Source organism: Peromyscus leucopus, chromosome 3, assembly GCF_004664715.2.
Source record: "Peromyscus leucopus breed LL Stock chromosome 3, UCI_PerLeu_2.1, whole genome shotgun sequence".
Classification (NCBI taxonomy): Eukaryota; Metazoa; Chordata; class Mammalia; order Rodentia; family Cricetidae; genus Peromyscus; species Peromyscus leucopus.
Window position 1 is genome coordinate 53,065,089 of NC_051065.1, and position 19,030 is coordinate 53,084,118.

Sequence of the window (19,030 nt, forward strand, 5' to 3'; positions counted from 1 at the left end):
ATCTCCTTCTGAAGCTTGACTCCTAAGATGACAAACCACTTACGGCGGGATTTCAGTTGAGGGGCACTGGGGCTCGCCCCCGCAAGACGCCAGCACATTACAGGGACTCAGAGACATGCATTTCTGCAGCAAAGATCACACCTGAACCTCAAGAGCTTGTCCTTCACAGGCTGCTCAAAGCCCGACAGGCTTGGGTTCCACACTGTGTGATCTTTCTGACCTTAAGAACGGCCTTTCTTTGGTATAGGGAGTGATTACAAATGGAAATGAAAACCAGAGAAACTCCATCAAAATGCCCACTGTGGACCTGTGGACTTTTCCCTGCGTATATTATTATTCCTCAGGAAGAAAGAAGAGCCATGCATATGCTACAACCTATGAAAGCAAGCAGTTACATGACGCTTCCCCGGCTTTGCCATGTCTTGTCTGTCACTTTGTAAAGATGACCACTGAATTGACACTCATACAGATGAGTTTACAAGGCAGGAGTCTTTCCTTGGGAGAGAAGATTCTGAGGCTGATATGTTAAGGGTTTTGTTCTTTTTCTTCTTTTCTCAAGAGGTTTTCACACAGTCCAGGGCGGCCTCACACTTATGATGTCACTGAAGATCACCTTGAACCCTGATCCTCCGGCCTCTACCTCCCAGGTGCTAAGATTACAGGTGTGCACCATAACCTGGTGCTATGCAGCGCTGAGGACGGAACCCAGGGCTTCGGGAATCTAGACAAGCATCCTACCAACTGAGCCACGCCCCCAGCCCCTGGAATAGACACTGAATGAGAGGTGAGGTCAAAGGTCTCTCACTCAGGCACTACCCATTTCACCAGTGGAGGCTCACCCCTTACACAGAGAGATCCTCCCATAGCTCTCTGAGCAGAGGGGCTGCATCTTCTTTCCCTCTGCGCATCAGTGCTCAGTGCTGGATGCTGGGTTTCTGCTGGGTCCACTCTCCCCTGGGCTTAGTACAGGGAATTCACAACATTGGCAAGAGACTGACCAATGTTAGCGTATGCCAATCACTTGGAGATTCAGACTGATAAACTCAGGCCGAAATCCAGCTGCGATTGTGACCAGAGGTATGGCTTTAAAGAGGTGACTGGTTACCCAGTCTGTGACATTCCCTTGGGGTGTCAGCCTTCACCGCCCAGCTTTAGGGGTGGGAAGAACACCAGAGCATCCGGACCAGCTTCCTGGCCTTATGGCCTTCATCACCTTCTATCACCTTAAGTTCTCCCAGGTCAGGATCTGGGCGGGAAGCGAGAAGAGGGGACTTTCACTCTACCGAGGATCCAGCCTGGTAGACGCCTGAGGACAGTTGAGTGGTCTTCAGTGTCCTCCTCTCTGCTGGCCCCTAGTCACCCCCAGCAATGGCTTTCTGTGACACCCCAAAGATTGCCTCTCCTAATTACTGCTATTGACCTGGAATTTTGTTTTCTGTGGCCCCTGACAGGGGCCTAGATCCCTATCTTCCTGACCAAACTTTTAGGGGGCTGTTTGGGAACTTGCTATGTAGACCAAGCTGGCCCTGAACTTGCAAAGATCCACCTGTCTCTGCTACCAGAATGCTGCAACTAAAGGTATACATCATCGCGCCAGGCTGAATGTTTTTAAATTGTATTTTTGTTTAGAACTATGAATTTGTGTGGGGGCACACGTGTGAAGGTCCGAGGACGACCCTATGGGGTGAGTTCTCTCCTTCACCTTTACACAATCCCGGGGCAGAGCTCAGGTGTAAAGCTTGCCAGGTAAGTGCCTTTTGCCCTCTGAGCCCGCAGATGTCAGTCACCAGCAACTGCGATTTGTGAAAAACACCACAGCATCTCCCTGGGGCAGGGAAAGAGAAGGCGGGACCCAAATTAGCTTTGTGCTAGGAATGGATGACTGAGCGTGTTGTTGAAAGGGGGACCCGGTATAGAGTAACATTAAGATGAGTGAGTGACTGTGTACGGGTATGAAAGGTTCTTACTTTATAACCTAAGATAGCTTTGAACTCAAGTTATTAGGGCCACAGCCTCCTGAATGCTGGCATTACTTACTCAGCTGTGCCCACCTGACTAAGAAGTAAACTTTAAAAAATAATCAAGGGTGCTTGCTGCTCTTGCAGAGGACCCAGGTTCAATGCCCAGCATTCTCACTAGGCAGCTTACAGCCTCCTCTAACTCCAGCTCCAGGAGCAGCTTGTGCTTCCGGGGCACTGGCACACACTTGCACATGCCCCTGACACCCCACCTCCACAAACACACGTACGCATAACTAAAAATACAATAAAGCTCTAAAATATCTTAGCTGGTGGCATAGCTTAATGGTAGATCACTTGGCTGGTGTGCCTAAGTGCCACAACAAAGCAAAACAAAACGTAAAACCTTCTCTTCTAAAGGTCCTTGCAGGTTAAGGTGTGTTAAGAAATCAGCTCTCAGCTGTGTAAGGAGTGAGATCACTGGAGAGTGTATATAGCCTGGAATTCCAACACTAGGAATAGCAAAACAGCTTGTAATACTCTAAAAAAAAATCCAGCATTTCCCAAAGACCACTTCTTCTCATCACTCCACCCCACCCCCACAGGTGAGACTCTGCTAAGTAGCCCAGGCTGAGCCAAAACTCTCCTGCTGTCTCAGCCTCCAGAGTTCTGGCATGACAGGCATGCACCACCATCCCCGGCTACTCTGGTTCTTTAAGAGAAGAAACTGTCCCTCTTCTGCCCACTGACTTCCGTTTTGCAGGCTACTGTCATTTCTGTCCCCTATAACACTACCCACCTCCATCCCCAGCCCTGGTCTCCGCCCATCCCAAGCTGGCTTGTTCTTCAAGGCCTACTTTTCAAGTCTCAGTTCATCCGAGGAGCTTGCCGGTCAGCCACACTGACTTCCAACTTGATCTTGTTTTCCCAACATGTAGACGAGACCCTCGGTGAGGCTCCATCTCTCGGGTGTTGGCAGAATCCTCCCGATCACGCATCAAAACACAGCACCAGGCAGGCAGATGTGCTGATCCATCACCCCTTTATGCAGCGCCTCTTCCAGACGGGAGCAAAGAACCCTACTGACTTGTCCACGATGACAAAAATCTCCCAGGCATGGGGAGGAACAGAAGCAATGATTGAATAAGGCAAGGAAAAAGAAAGGTTAAGAGGAAAACATGGGAAGAAATAGCATTTTAGTTTTCTCTAACCATGAAGGCTTGTTTGCATTTCAAGTGTCTAGCCTGTCGTGAATTCCGTTCTCAGCGGAATTCACAGCGAGAGGCCATCAATTAGAGATGTGTTAAAGAGCCCATCAGAGGCAATACATTTGCTGCCTAGGATTATACATGGGGCAGGAAAACCCCGCTCTCACTCAGGAAACTGGGCATGACCAGGGAAGTGAAGGTATATGCATCTAAGATGCTCCAGGATGCAGGGATGCCCTGTGGAGAGAACAGTTTGAAGGACATCGGTTTGGTTGCTGTAGTAGTGATGGCGGTGGTGGTTCGGTATTTGAGGGAGAGTCTCAAGACTGTAGCTAGTCTCAGCCTCCTAAGTAGTAGGATTAAGAAGGATGGGCCAGGTGGTGGTGGTGCACACCTTTAATCCCAACACTTGGGAAAGCAGGTGGATCTCTGTGAGTTCGAGGTCAGCCTGGGCTACAGAATGAGTTCCAGGACAGGCACCAAAACTACACAGAGAAACACTGTCTCAAAAGACAAAACAAAAAAAAAAGTATGTGTTACTATGCCTAATGAAAATACTTACGATAATCCCAGGCGGACCGAGAGTAGTGGCTCACGGCTGCAATCCCAGTACTTGGTACATGGACAGAAAGACAGCCAAGAAGTCCAGGCCAGTCTGGACTGCAAAGTGAGACTCTATCTCAAAAACTCCCCAACTTGGATTGGCTACATAAATCGAGTGGTAGACTGCTTGGCTCCACAGACTGATTGGGAGACTGCTTGGCTACATAGACCGATTCGGAGACTGCTTGCCGAGCATGCACAATGCATTAGCTTTGATCTCAAACACCGCAGAAATATAAAACTAGGTGGATGGCACTTGAGAGACAGAGGCAGGAGCATAGACAAAATCAAGATCCCCTTTACCCATTCAGTAAATTCAAGGCTACCTTCTGTGATACAAGACCATTTCAAACAAGCAAATGAACAGCCTCTCTCTCCAAACCAAATGAAACACAACAAACAAAAATCAACAAAACAAAGCAAAAACAATATAAAGGTGTCATGGAACTCATTATTTTGTATAATAACCTTTTAAAAAAATCAATTAAAAATGAATACCAAGTAGCTGGGCGGTGGTGGCACACGCCTTTAATCCCAGCACTTGGGAGGCAGAGCCAGGTGGATCTCTGTGAGTTCGAGGCCAGCCTGGTCTCCAAAGCGAGTTCTAGGAAAGGCGCAAAGCTACACAGAGAAACCCTGTCTCGAAAAACCAAAAAAAAAAAAAAAAAATGAATACCAAGTAAGAGTTTGCCTAAATTAAGAGATGGGGGGGGGAGAAAAATCCAGGTGTGGATGAGGTGGAGATGTACTCACAGATAACACAGAACCAATGTGTGTGCTATATGGGGAAAGGCAGGCCAGCTTATGGACAAGTTGAAGGCCTGAGTCAGAATGGGCCGAGAAACTCCCCTGATCTGGATTTCTCTATCCGTAAGCAGGAGGTGAAAATTCCCTGACTGGACTGAAGTCTAAATGGTCTCACTTCCCTCGGTCACCGTCGGGAATCTATCTGGAGCAAGAGCGAGCGACACAGGCCATTCACGTTCCAGCACAGGAGTCGGGTGTGAGCCACTGCATCTTAAAGAGTTCTGGGCTGAAGCTCAGGGACCGAAAATGTTCGCTGAGCACTTTCTGTGTTCAAAGCCCATTCATTCCGGCACCCAAGAAAACACGAGGCATTTCAAAAAGGCCTGAGTGTTAACAGTGTCCCCCTCAAAAACTTACTGTTGAATTATGCCATAGTGGGGTCAACTTGCCAGGCAATTTTCCAGTAGAACAAAGCAAAATGGTGGCTTCATTGATATATTCTTCTAAAGGGCCTTTGGTGATAATTCAAACTGCCGTGGCCATATTTTTTTATATAACATCTCATCTATAAATCAAAACACACTTTTTTTCTTCTCTTTTCTCTCTCCCCCACCCCTTCTTTCTGACAGACTCTCATTATGTAGCCCTGTGTAGCCTTGAACACAGGCTCCTCCTACCTCAGCCTCCTGAGTGCTGGGATTAGTGATGTACACCACCATGCCAAGGTCCAAAACACACTTTTCATAGCCAAATATTTTCCTACACAAATTCTACTTAATACTAACCAAAAACTAACATTTTACAAAGTTTCCAAAAGCCAAATGTGGTGATACATGTCTGTCTCAGTCAAACAAACAAAACTAATAGATAACCCAACTAAACTAAATTAAACTAACTAAATGAATTAGATTTTTTAAAATTCCCTGGATTAAATAAAAATAAGTGGTCTCAATTTTTTCCAGGTTTCAGAAAGAAACTTTTAATTCTTTTAAGTTCAAAATCTCTCTAGAAAACATTTGAGTGTGAGCCTTTCTTATTAGCAAACTGAAGGCAGAATGGCGTGATATGCTGGATAATGTATTGGGGTTTCCTTGATTCCCGATGCCAGTTTGATTGTGTAAAAGAAAAAACCCAATATCACCATCTAATAGGAAGGAGTTTTGGTGATACACAATCCATAGGAGTCTCGGGTGACCCACGCATTCATCCTCTAGGAGTCGCGGGTGACCCACACATTCATCCTCTAGGAGTCGCCGGTGACCCCCACACATTCATCCTCTAGGAGTCGCAGGTGGTCCACACACTTATCCTCTAGGAGTAACGGGTGACCCACACACACATCCTCTAGGAGTCGCGGGTGACCCACACATTCATCCTCTAGGAGTCGCGGGTGACCCACACACACATCCTCTAGGAGTCGCGGGTGACTCACACATTCATCCTCTAGGAGTCACGGGTGACCCACACATTCATCCTCTAGGAGTCGCGGGTGACCCACACATTCATCCTCTAGGAGTCGCGGGTGACCCACACATTCAATGATCTCTAGGAGTCGCGGGTGACCCACACATTCATCCTCTAGGTGTCGCGGGTGACCCACACATTCAATGACCTCTCGGAGTCTCGGGTGACCCACACATTTATCCTCTAGGAGTCTCGGGTGACCCACACACACATCCTCTAGGAGTCGCGGGTGACCCACACATTTATCCTCTCGGAGTCTCGGGTGACCCACACATTTATCCTCTAGGAGTCACGGGTGACCCCCACACACATCCTCTAGGAGTCGCGGGTGACCCACACACACATCCTCTAGGAGTTGCGGGTGACCCACACATTTATCCTCTAGGAGTCTCGGGTGACCCACACACACATCCTCTAGGAGTCGCGGGTGACCCACACACACATCCTCTAGGAGTTGCGGGTGACCCACACATTTATCCTCTCGGAGTCTCGGGTGACCCACGCACACATCCTCTAGGAGTTGCGGGTGACCCACACATTTATCCTCTAGGAGTCTCGGGTGACCCACACATTCATCCTCTAGGAGTCGCGGGTGACCCACACGCACATCCTCTAGGAGTTGCGGGTGACCCACACATTCATCCTCTAGGAGTCGCGGGTGACCCACACATTTATCCTCTCGGAGTCTCGGGTGACCCACACATTCATCCTCTAGGAGTCGCGGGTGACCCACACACACATCCTCTAGGAGTCGCGGGTGACCCACACACACATCCTCTAGGAGTTGCGGGTGACCCACACATTTATCCTCTAGGAGTCTCGGGTGACCCACACACACATCCTCTAGGAGTCGCGGGTGACCCACACATTCATCCTCTAGGAGTCGCGGGTGACCCACACACACATCCTCTAGGAGTTGCGGGTGACCCACACATTCATCCTCTAGGAGTCGCGGGTGACCCACACATTTATCCTCTCGGAGTCGCGGGTGACCCACACATTCATCCTCTAGGAGTCGCGGATGACCCACACACACATCCTCTAGGAGTCGCGGGTGACCCACACACACATCCTCTAGGAGTTGCGGGTGACCCACACACACATCCTCTAGGAGTTGCGGGTGACCCACACATTTATCCTCTCGGAGTCTCGGGTGACCCACACACACATCCTCTAGGAGTTGCGGGTGACCCACACATTCATCCTCTAGGAGTCGCGGGTGACCCACACATTCATCCTCTAGGAGTCGCGGGTGACCCACACATTCATCCTCTAGGAGTCACGGGTGAACCCCACACACATCCTCTAGGAGTCGCGGGTGACCCACACATTTATCCTCTCGGAGTCTCGGGTGACCCCCCCCCCACACACACACACGTCCTCTAGGAGTTGCAGATGACACATGCTTTAGGAGTCTCGGGTGACCCTCACATACATCTTCTAGGAGTTGCAGGTTGCAAACACATGCTTGCTGTAGGAGTCGAGGATGACGCACACATGCTCTAGGAGTCGTTCATAACACACACACATACTCGCTCTAGGAATCACAGGTGACACATACATGCTCTAGGAGTCTCGAGTGACCACACACACACACACACACACACACACACACACACACTCCAGGAGTTGCGGGTGACATACACACGTGCTCCTACAAACACGGATTAAATATTCACCGGCACGGCTACCTTTCTTTATGTCAGTTCATGCGTTCACGAGCACCCACTGCCACGCTCACGACACGAGAGGCTGGAGGGGACTCACCCTTAGGAAGGCCACGACGGTGCACCGCTGCACCCCCGCTGCACCCCCGCTGCACCCCCGCCGCTGGCGGAACACGAAAGAAGTCTCTCGAAGCCCTGACCGGTCAGTCACTCCCGACTGCCCGACACGGAGTGTGAAGAGAGGCTCTTGCCTCAGGCAGAAAACTGACCTGGTACCCCAGGCTGGGGACCAATCACAGCCCTGTCACGACCCCCCACAACCAATGGCGATGTGCGGCGGAGGGCCAATGGGAGCGTGGACACTGGTGGAGACACTGTAACAAGTTGCCAGAGGATGCGCATGGAGCGAGCTGACCTTCTCACCTCATCGAGGCGGCGGCAAACGCCCGTCCCCACATGCCGCAACTCGGGCAATGCCACCTCTATCATTTTCTCGAGGGATAGAGAAGCCACCTTCAAGGTCCCAGGAGCAGCCTCCCCATGTCAAGGAAAAGGAAGAAAAAATGAAGATGTACAGAATAGGAGAGGGGAATGGAGGGATGGGACTAAGTTTGCAGAGAAGAGAACCTTAAAGGTCAGATTGAAGCGCAGAGAGAAGAGAGAGAGAGAGGATATGTTCAGTTGTCGGTGGAGCAAGCAACAGGCTTCCTCCAGCTGGGGAGCGCGGGCGTGGGGGTCGGGGGACGGACTATTCACTTTCCACCTCAAATACGGATGGATGCACTGTTATCCTCAAGCCTCTTTTTTCCCTTGTATCAGAGATATCTGTAATGGTCCCGATGCCACCACACCAGTTGGACATATTAGGAGAGCCACCACACACTTGTGGAGCCAAAAAAAAAAAAGCAAGCGGAATCCCCTGGAAGGAGCAGCGCAGCCTGTGAGTGGGAGGGAGGGCGCCTCCTGCAGTCTGACCTGAGGTGAGCCGCTCCACCACCGCCCTCCCTCCACGGGGGTTAAACAGAGGTCACTGTAGCAGAAGCAGCTGGAAGCTTTGGTAGCACCAGAAGTTGGATTCCAGTCCAGGATCTACTTCACAGTGACTGTGGTGGCTATCAAGGAGCTCCTCTCTAAAATACGCGACAGGGTGCCTTAAATTTGACTCTGGCGCGTCACAGTGTCATCTTTCAAAGGGTTTTGGTGGACTGTGTATTTTCAACAATAAAACGAAAACTGACCAGTGGGGATGGTGGGGCACAGCTCTCATCCACCAGGCAACTGAGGCAGGAAAATTTCCTGAAGTTGGCGGCTAACCCGAGCTTGGAAGTGAAGCTCTTGTTCCTGGCAGGAAACAGCTGGTCCGCAAGGTACGGGCGTAGGACCCATGGAGACCCTGTTAGCAGCCCCCTCCCCAGCTAGTAGGAACACGGCGGGCCAGCAGAGCTCGCACACTGGAAGACACTGCAGCGAATTGCCAGAATGATTTGGAAAAAGGTGGTGTGGACAAGTCCCTCTCTCAAAAGCTTGTTACATAAACCACATCCAAATGGCCTCTGCTTCTTACCCCCTTGGAGGCAAATCTAAAATGTATCATTTTTCTTCAACGTTCTGCTTGGGTCATGACTCTCAGGTCGCCTTTGGTGTGGGTTGCTGAGAGCCCGAGGGATGTCTCTGAGGTGGTCCCCACGCCTGCATCTGTGATCTTTCTTGTGGCTTTGCTCAAACCTCCCTAAGTACTGCGGGGGCTGCTGAGAGCAGTATGTTTGTGAACCTGTGTCTTCCAGAGCCTTGTCCTTGCTCTGGGAGGTACGAGGAGGCTTGCAAACTTTGACATCTGACCGGCCTCAGCCTTTAATTTAGTTACCAACCCCCCCCCCCTGCCTACCTCACACAATAACACACACACACACACACACACACACACACACACACACACACTTCCTTCTATACTTTGACCCCCATGGAGGCGGCTCTGCACTCTGAAGGAATGTAACTCTGGGGCGGGATCATTCCTACCCACAGCAGCCTGGTTTCTTTATTAAAAATGAGATCTTTAGGCAACTCCTCAGCATCAAGGCAGACGGCTTTGCGTCTCAATGGTAGGGACTTCCAGGGCCAGTACCACTGCCGTCCTCTGAACCTGACCCCTCCTCTCACGTGTAACACAGCTCCTGTCCTGCCCTCAAGTCGTAACAGAAAGCTTTCAAGATCCCTGTGTTAGACCAACTCACATGGCTGCTTTGGTTCTGTGTCTTTTGGCCCTGGCTTTTAAAAACAATTAACATTTTTTTAAAAAAATTATATGTTCTTACGTGTATGAGGATTTTGCCTGCATGTATGTCTGGCAGATGCCAGGAGAGGGTGTCAGATTCCCTGGAGTCAGACAATGTGAGCAGACATATGGGCGCTAATAACTGAACCCAGGGCCTCTGCAAGAGCAGCAAGTGCTCTTTTCTTTCTTTCTTTTTTTAAGATTTATTTTATGTATCTGAGTGCACACCTGCAGGCCAGAAGAGGACATCAGACCCCGTTACAGATGGTTGTAAGCCACCATGTGGTTGCTGGGAACTGAACTCACGAACTCTGGAAGAGCAGCCAGTGCTCCTAACCACTGAGCCATCTCTCCAGGGCCCCTAGCAGCAAGTGCTCTTAGCAGCCAAGTCATCCTTCTCTCACTGGTTTCTAGCCGTTTACAGTGTGGAGGCCTAAGACTCATATATTTTTTTATCCTGCAAACCAAACTAGAGTGATGCCTGTGAGTGGATGGATGGATAGACAGATGATTTATTAGGGGACTTGGCTCACATGGTTATGAAGGCTGAGAAACCCCAGGGCAGGGTGTTTCCAGGTTCAAGACCCTGGGATGCCAGCAGCATGTGGCCCACTTCATGTCTGAAGGCCTCAGACCTGTTGAAGTAAATGTCAGTTCAAGGCTGGAGCCTGAGTGCAGAGGGAGCCCCTGGTGTGAGCCCTGGGGTCCAAAGACTGGAGAGCCTGGGACTCTGATGGCCAGGAGTGGGAGGGAGGAAGAGAGGAGAGAGAGACAGAGAGGGAGGGAGGGAGAGAGAGAGAGACACACACACACACACACACACACACACACACACAGAGACAAAGAGAGAGACAGAGAGACAGAGAGAGTTCTCTTGTTTTGTTTATTCTGGCCCCGAGAGAGCTGGTGAACTTGACTTGGGTTAGGAAGGTATTTCTGCCTATACTAGGAAAGCTGGTAAGAAGGGGGAACCCACAGGTGAGGCTTACAAGTGAGTTCCCCCTTCCTCTTCCTCTCCTCCTTCTCCTCCTCTCCCTGCTCTTTTTCATTCTTTGATCTGTTTTTACTGTGTAGCCCAGGCTAACCTCAAACTGTAGGTCCACCTTCCTTAGTCTCCTGACGGCTGGGGATACAACCACGCGCCGCCACACCCAACACCTTAAAAAAACAAAAAACAAACAAACAAACAAACAAACAAACAAACAAAAAAACCGGCAGCGGCAAGAAAACTGGAGGAAGTCTTGAAGGCATAGGGCAAGCTGGGCTGAGGATGGTGGGAATTTGGAGGCTGGGTGACTAGTTTACACGCCATCTTCACAGAACAGTGGAGTCCAGTAGATAGGGGCCGCTGTCCCAGATCCTGATACAAGGAGACAGAGATTTCCCGAGGAGAAGCCCAGTGGCTCTGGACAGACAGTGGGATGAAGCGGGAAGAGCAGGAGGCTGGCAGTGAAAGGGGGGATTCCTGGGAAAGGAGTGGGAAGGGAGGAGGATCGGAGGACTCTGCCCAGGCTACTGCAGAGGCTGCGAGACAAGGTAGATTCCCCCACGCTCTCTCACGGTTGGCTTTGGCAAAGGTCTTACTACTTATTAACTTAGGAGACTCACATTGTTTCTGTAGTGAAAGTAATGCATTTTACAACCTCATAAACTCACAGGTTCAGTTAGGCTACCCTAACAGCTTTATTGGCGGCTTGCTGCCCTGTGCAAATGGTGATTCCCTGCCTTTGGGGTGGAAGGCGGGGCAATTTAGAGGGTAACGGATTCCGACTCTAATCCTACCCACTCCTCGGGAAGTTTTGATAACAGGCTGTGATCTGAGAGAAAGTGGTTTATTTTCTGTTAGTAGCAGCCAGGCTGAGGCTGCCAGCAGGTTCCAGCATGAGGCTTGGAGACTGCAGTTCAGCAGTAGGGCATTTGCCTGGCATGCATGAAGCCTCCGGCTCAGTTCCCCCACACTACTGTAAACAAACAGACAAACACAGAAATAAAAAGGAAAGTTTTAGTCCCACAGCAGTTTATGGGTAAAAATTTGGGGGGTTAGTTAAGAGCTTTACATGACTTAGTCAGGCGTGACGGTTTACACCCATAATCCCAGCACTTGGGAGGCAGAGGCAGGAGCATCACTGCAAGTTTGAGAACAGCCTGTTTTGGAGTTCTGGGCCAGTCTGGACCACACACCGAGACCTATCTCAAGAATGAAAAAAGATACAACTATTACGGGAAGATGCTACTATGAAATATTTCATTCACTATATTTATAAATTATGCTGAATATATATTTGTAGTAAGGAATTTGAACAGTATTAGAAAATATAAAAATTCAGGCAACACCTATAAATCTAATACCTCTATTATATACAGTATAGCTAATAATTGCTAATTTTTTGTGTGTTCATATAGAGAGCATAAAAATATGACCCAAAGCAATGATACTGCACCTAGGATTCATGTCATACTTTTAATGGTGATGGGGAGGTGGCTAGTCAAACGTTTGCTGTACAGACGTGAGGACCTGAGTGTGGACCCCTGGCATCCACATGAAAAGCCCGGAGTGATGCTGCATGTCTGTAATCCCAGCACTGAGGAGGTAGGGACAGGAGGCCCCATGGGGTTTGTTGGCTAAACAGTCTAGCCCATTGGTGAGCTCCAGGTTCAGTGAGAGACTCCATCTCAAAAAAAAAAAAAAAAAAAAAAATGAGGTGAAAAGCAATTGAGGAAGACACCATATTGACCTCTGACCTCGACACACATGTGTACTTGTGAATGCTTGAATGCATGTACATACAAACATGTGCATACATAACATTAAACTTATTATTTTAAAATAACTTAATATTCAACCCTGAGGAATAATACAGAGAGACCTATGTATTCTTTATTTGGTTTTCCTCACTGATAATATCTTACAAAAATTGAGCACAGTAGCACACAATCATGATATTGATAGATTTATTTTATTTTTCTTAACGTTTATTGGCTCTTCATGGATTTCATATTATGCATTCCAATTCCATTTATCTCCCTATCCCCTCCAATCTGCCCTCTGCCCTTGCAACCTCCCCCGAAAACAAAACCAAATTTAAAAGAAAAACCAAAACCAAAACCAAAACCAAAACCAAACCAAAACAAAAAACCCAAAATGAAACAAAATCAAAAAAACCTTGTGTAGGCTGTAGTGTGGCCCGTTGAGTCACACAGTAAACTCCTTAGTCCATTCATCTTTACTTTCACGTTTTCAGGGCCTGGAGTCGTTGGCCTGTCTGGAGGCCTCTGGTTTCTGCTACAGCACTGGCTCTCACTGGGGCTCCTCTGGATATCCTGTTGTCCTGTGTCGTGGAGGTCCTGCTGTGTATGGCTCTGTAGGTTCGTCCCCTTCACATGCTCCAACAATTCATAGATTTGGTGGATGTTGGGATGGGCCAACTCATAGCCGGGTTCTGGGCCTGGGTCCCCGGGTTAGTCACCCCGCCAGCTTCCCCTCATCGTCACTACCCAGGGGAGCTCTCCAGCACTGGTCCTCAGCTAGCTCCCCAATGCAGCCGGCAGCAAGGAACTGGCCAGTTCTCCTCCTCTCATGTCCTCAGATCCTCGCCACCCACACTCGTATCACCAGGGCCAGCTCTACTGTTTTGCCCAAGTAAGGTGCAGGGCCCTGTCTCCCAGTTGCTGCAGGAAGCATACGGGGTGCAGTGTGAGGGGCAGGAGACAGGGGTCTGCTCTCCTGCTCTCCCCCCTTCAGAACTGGCTCATCCTGCACCCCAGGCAACAGGGTCAGCTCTAGTGTGGTACCCAGGCAGGGTGCAGGGACGCTCTTCTGTATGCTGTAGCTGGTGTAGGGTAGGGCTAGTTCTCTCACTCTCGTGACCCCGTGGCCAGCTCTCTTACCTGCTGCAGGAGATAATGGGGGGGGGCATCTTTCTTTCACTCATGCTACCACATGGCGGGGGGGGGGGGGTGGCATAGGGACGGGGGGGGGCAACGCAGGATCAGCTCTCCTGCTCTCAGTCCCTCAGGGTCGGCTCACCTGAGTCCCTGACCACAAGGTCAGCTCTAGTGTGCTGCTCAGGTGAGGTGCATGCCTGTTGTGAGGGGTGGGGCCATCTTTCCGGAGTGCAGGGGTGAGCTCTACCCTGAGGATCAGGACCAGCTCTCCTACTGCAGTATTCAGAGAGGGGCAGGACCAGTGAAAGGTCCCAAGGCCAGTGAAAGGTGGGGCCGGCTCAGCACAGCATGATTCCTATGACCCCTTGTGCTAACTTGGGCCATGGACATCATCACAGACCCCAACTGCAGCAGGTCCACAAACCCAGATCAGCATGGCCCCTGTGACATCATGGTCTCTTGTTACCGCTGAGGGCTATGTGGATGACCGGGGTTTGGTCAGCCACCTGAAACCATATCTGTCAGAGGACCATGCCGCTTCAGGGGCCATGCTGATTTGGGTGGCCTGTGCTGCCACCTAGAGCCACAGAGACATCTGGGCACACCATGGTCACTGCCACTGTGAGGGCCATGTCTGGGTCTGTGGTCCTGGAGTGGTATCCATGGCTCCTGTTACCACTGAGGGCTCTGCAGATGCCCAGGGTCTGGTCTGCCACCAGGGACCATGCTGATATATTTTTAAAATTTTTATTTATTTATGCATTTTTTTGTTTTAGATATGAGTGCTCTATCTCATAGGAATCATGTATACCTGCATGCCAGAAGAGAGCATCAAATCCCACTATAGATTGTTGTGAGCCACCATGTGGTTATTGGGAATTGAACTCAGGTGCCCTGGAAGAGCAGCCAGGGTTTTTAACTGTTGAGCCATCTCTCCAGCCCCAATACTGATATTTTTAAGTTAACGATTTAGTGAGATCTCTTTGTGTCTATATGTGTATGAGTTTCATCACACACAGGTGCATCCACAACCAGTCAGGATGCACACCAATTCCACCACATGAATCCCTTTATTGCCTCTTTAATGATGGCACTCCTTCATCTCCTCCTCTTCCTTAACCATTAATTAGTGGTACAGTTTTCTTTATGTCACATTTCATCTTTTCAAAGATATCCTATAAATAAAACCGTGTTATCAAAGGACATCTGAATTATTTCATTTTTGGTTACTATGAATAAACATTTGTATACCATTAAAAAAAAAGATTCATTTATGTGGTTTGAGTGAAAACGGCCCCATAGGTTCACAGGGAGTGGCACTATTAGGAAGTGTGGCTTTGATGGAGTGGGTGTGGCCTTGTTGGTGGAAGTGTGTCACTGGGGGCGAGCTTTGAGGTCTCAGATGCTCAAGCCAGGCCCCGTGTCACTCTCTCTTCCTGCTGCCTGCAGATCCAGATGTAGAACTCTCTACTTCCCCTCCAGCACCATGTCTGCCTGCACGCCACCATGGTTCCTGCCATGATGATAATGGACTAGACCTCTGAACTGTAAGCCAGCCCCAATTGAATGTTTCCCTATAAGAGTTGCCATAGTTATGGAGTCTATTCACAGCAATAAAAACCCTAAGTAAGACAATTTATTTTTATTTTATGTACATGAACGTTTGCCCTCATATATGTATGTGCACCATGTGTGTGCCTGATGCCCACTGAGGCCGGAAGGGGTCATTGGATACTCCTGAACCAAAATTACAGCTGGCTGTAAATCTCTATGTGGATGTTAGAAGCTAAACTCGGGTCCTCTACAAAAGCAGACAGTACTCCTAACTGCTAAGCCCTCTTTCTAGCCCATGTGTACTGGTTTTTAATGTTAAAGATCTATGTCTTCCTTCTCTGGGAAAACCCCTCAGAGTGTCATTATTGGGCCATGTTATTACTGGTTGTTTTCATCTGTAGTTTTGTGAGAAACAGCCTGACTAGTTTGGGAGAGTGGACCATACATTTAGACACGGAGTGGAACTGTCATGGCTGGTGCCGCAGGCCACCTAGCCCAGCACCGCCTGCAGAAGCCTGAGGACTTCCCCTGTCAGACCCCCACCCAGGTAAGGCTGGAGTTCTGACATCACTGCAGAAAAGAATTTCAGAAACAACCAGTTTGAAGCAGAGCTAGAGTTTATCATAAAATATTTCTAAACTTGTTTAAATGTGGGATAAATAGAAAGAAAGGCACTCAGGAAAAACGAATAAGGCACACTCGAGAGAGAAGGTGTGGTTCTCAAAGGAGAGCCATGCTGAAGTGGCTGTCTATGCCATTTGGCTGCTCTGAAGTTACATCATTAAGGGTTGATAGGAAACCTTTTCTACTTCCTTTTTAATAAATGAGATTATAGGGTGGTTCTAGGGGCGCCTTCGATGGAATTATAATCTGGTAAAATGAAACCAGGAGCCAAAGTGGTTGCATGAGGCGGTTAAGACATACCTTTTTACGAAAAGTAAAGTTTCTTGTAAGATTCCTGGAAAATGGCAGGCTTACAGCTAGGAAAGGAGAAATGCCATATATCCTTAACCACTAGGCCTGGTTTATTGTTGTTTTAAAATGTTAATTTTGTTGCAATTCTTGATTCTCAGTTGGCAAGAGGCTTCAACCAGACTCCAGAGTGAGGGTCTTCTCTCCCATCCCAGGTTCTATAATTTCCCCTAGCTTTCTATCTTGTCTCAAACTATTTCTATCTTCCTCAAATGACTGTTACTAAAAAAAAAATAACAATTTGAATGACTTCATAATATTGTAAAGAATAGGACCTAGATTATAGCGGTTTCTCCTAGTGGTAAGTATAAATAACCAAAAAAACCCAAACCACAAAAACAACAGCTGACTGGGGCCTGAGGGACCCAGCTGGCTTCGATTTTGTAAAATCTTTGAATGACCCAATTATACTTTGGAGGAGGAGGAGCTGAATTCTGCAGTCCAATTCTATAGCCAGACTAAAGCCTCAGTCACAGGTTTGAACTTACAGTTTCCACATGATTTTGGTCTGAGATAGTGATGTTCAGTTCCAGACAATTATGGGATAGACATGTGGAAAGGTCCTGGGGATATCTGGTAGGAGCTCAGGAGAGAGGCCTGGGCTGAAGGCCAGATTTAATAGACATCATATAAAAGTGCTATCAGATGCTTCTGGTGGTGTGAGGTAGGTTGGCCATGCTCTGAGTCCCCATGTTGCTTCTTGAACCACCTAAGACCATATCTACTTCCTCAGATTTTCTGCCAAGAATTTTGCCTGAAGGTGGCTGGGCCCTAACTGACGTTGCCTTCAATACATATTTATAGTGTATCTGCTATGAGCCAAATGCTATTTAATGCTCTGTGCATATAGCAGTAAACAAGACGGATGACCTCTCCTTCCATCTCTCCAGCTTATGTTTTGAGGGAGAGCAGAGTATTCATTAAATGAGGAAAAAACTGATTTTGTAAGATGGTCATAAGTACTAGGTAGAAACATACAAGTAGGCAAGGGGATAAGAATACTAGAGGTAGGGTTAATACTATTTTGCACAGAGCAGCCAGAGAAGGCTTCTCTAAGATGTCAACTATTATAGTCTGCGTGTTATGTTAAAACCCAGGCCCCGGTGGGATGCTGTTCGGAGGTGGGGCTTTAAGAATCTGCTGGTGGGACAGCCCTGCACCGGGAAGGAGTCTGTACTCTCAAGAGCGACACTCCGACACTCCGTGCTCTGTCACCTGCCATCAGACCACAGAAACAATGGTTGCCAAAGAAGTGGAACTGCCCTGGGAATCTGGTGATGGGGCAAGGGCAAGGCTGAAACCTGGTGCTAGCCAAAACAGGAGTTTATCTCCCAGGAAGAGATGTCACTCATTTCTGACAACCGACATGACTGCCTTGCAGGAAAGGCTGAAGCTGAGGCAGTGATGGCCAGTGATGGACAGAACCACACCTTGACCAGGACTGATTACTTATGCATACCTGTTGCCCTCTACACAAACCTAAACCTCATGTCAAGACAACAAAGACTTGTGGGTCACTGGATTAAAACAATTATTCCTCTTCCCAAGATGGCCAAGGTGTGGTTCTGCCCATCACTGGCCATCACTGTCTCAACTCCAGCCTTTCCTGCAAGGCAGTCATGTTGGTTGTCAGAAATGAGTGACATCTCTTCTGGGGAGATAAACTCCTGTTTTGGCTAGCACCAGGTTTCAGCCTTGCTCTTCCCCCATCAGCACTGAATAAACCTCCTCTCTGCCTTTTTTTTTTTTTTTTTTTTTTTTTTTTTTTAATAGACCACAGAGAACTGGTGGCTGAACTTAGCCTGGCAGAGCTGCAGGGACCTGCCTGTGATCCTAACAACTCTGGTGACACTGGAGCCTTGATTTTCAACTTTCTGGGCACCAGATCCATGAGAACTTGGCTTCTGTTGTTTCAGAGTGGCCCACCTCATGACATTTTGTCAGGAAAACAGACAGAAACCTAAGACGTGACATCTGAACAAAGCCTGGAAGGAGGGAAGACAGCTGGTTATCCCTGTGAGTGCCTGAAGGTATTCCAGACTGAGCCAGGACACTATGAGAGGGCACAGAGAAACTGATTTTCATCATTATAAAACTAATCTTGAGGCCAGAGAGAAGGTACAGCCGTCAAGAGTGTTTCCTCCGCAATCATGAAGACCAGAGGCTGGGTCCTGGCACCCAAGCAACAAGCTGGATGTCCCTATAAAGACTGTAACCTCAGCTCTGAGGCGGGCAGAGCCAGCAAGCAGGATTGCTGAGGTCTGCTGCCTTCCAGCCGAGCCAGCAAGATGAGAGCCCCAGTTCCAGGGGGAAACCTTGTTTCAAAAGGAATAGGTGGAGAACACAGAAGACACCCAGTGCTCTCTTTGGGTCCCCACACCTGCATAGACACCCACACTCATGTGCACAATCCATCTTTTTTGTTGCCTTTTTTTTTTTTTTTTTAAGGGTCTTTACTATGTAGCCGTGGTTGGCCTCAAACTCAGATCTTTCTGGCTCTGCCTCCAGAGTACACACCAACAGGCCTTCATGTACTATCTTTTTTTAAAAAAGTTATTTACTTTTTTACTTAGAGACAGGGTTTCTCTGTTGCAGCTCAGGCTGTCCTGGAACTTGCTTTGTAGACAAGGCTGGCCTTGAGCTCTCTGAGATCCGTCTGCCTCTGCCTCCCAAATGCTGGGATTAAAGGCGTGAGCCACC